This window comes from Cyprinodon variegatus, unplaced genomic scaffold, assembly GCF_000732505.1.
Source record: "Cyprinodon variegatus isolate N-32 unplaced genomic scaffold, C_variegatus-1.0 Scaffold2009, whole genome shotgun sequence".
Taxonomy (NCBI): domain Eukaryota; kingdom Metazoa; phylum Chordata; class Actinopteri; order Cyprinodontiformes; family Cyprinodontidae; genus Cyprinodon; species Cyprinodon variegatus.
The window spans coordinates 57,556-58,952 of NW_015152462.1; positions in this window are offsets into that span (position 1 = coordinate 57,556).

Genomic DNA, 1,397 nt, shown 5'->3' on the forward strand with positions numbered 1-1,397 from the left:
TGTAGAGGGTAAAAAATGGTAGTGGCCATGGCCACCCCTGGCCCCTCATCTAGCTCCGCCCCTGCTGAAGGCGCCACATTCATCCATTCAAATCGGTTTAAACACAAAGGAAACCTCAAGCTGAGCCGTTCAGGAAGGAGATGTTTCTGTCTCCTCTGTGTAAAACGTCTAAATCAGCTCCTCAACTAAAGCGAAACACTTTGCCAAGACGCCGTCAGAAGGCGGTGAAAGCAGATGATGGTCGGCAGAACAAGTCCTGGGCTGGGTGGCAAGCAGAGAGCAAAACCAATGATGGACAGTTGGTCCTGGATGGAGAGATCCCAGGATGCAGGAACAATTCATCCATAAACGACGGGAGGTCCAAACTATCAGGAAATAAAAGACAGAAAGGAAAGAAAAACTCTAATGTTTAAAAGAAGAGAGATTGACTGTTCTATGAGGCAGGCAGACGGACAGACAGACGGACGGACAGACAGACAGACGGACGGACAGACAGACGGACGGACGGACAGAGTCAGAGACGTCCAGAGATGTCAAGTAACAAAGTAGAAATACTTTCTTACCTTCAGTAGAAATGTTGGCTATCTGTACTAAACTGGAGTCATTACATAACTTTTTAATTTCCTTCCATTTTAAAAATAGTCTCGTTAGTTTTGTTTCATTTAAGCTCTTTTTCATTATGGCCTGTTGGTATTTTAAAAAATCAACAACAAAATAATTAGTTTCATCCAGATCATTCATTTCTTTGTGGTTGGACTCGGTGCTGCCCCAACTTTTAGTTTTTCCAGATGATGCAAAGTTAAATGTGACGCTGTTACCATTAAATATAAAACTAAGATAATGAAGTCTAAGGAAGTTTTCATCCAGAATTATAGAAAAATGTTCCTTTAATAGAGTAGAGCAGTAAAGCTTCTGGCCTTAACACTTTATCCTGCATTACTTTTACTTTTACTTTTGATCCTCTAACTTCTACAGAAGTGTTTTTAAACAGCAGGATTTATTCTGGAGGATTAAACATTAGTTTTGAGACCTCCATTAACATCAAAAGGAAATGTCCTCATGTTAAATTTAACTTTTTTATTGAAATATTTTACTAACAAACTAATATACAGAGCTTACAAACAAACAATTATAGAGAAGAAACATAGGCCGTTGCTCTAAAACAAAAAAACATACAAAAAACAAAATAATTTATCCTTGGAAAATCTCTCAAAAATATCCATGGAGGTTTTGCTCTGTTTCCAATCATTTAAAGTAAATTTCATGAACTCTTTAACTTCATGCCAGAAACATCTTAAGATGGGGGACGTATTGAAATATTTACATTTGCAAATGTGAAATGAGCAATAAAAAAGGAGTAGAATAAAAACAACATTAGAATGAAACACAGTATTACA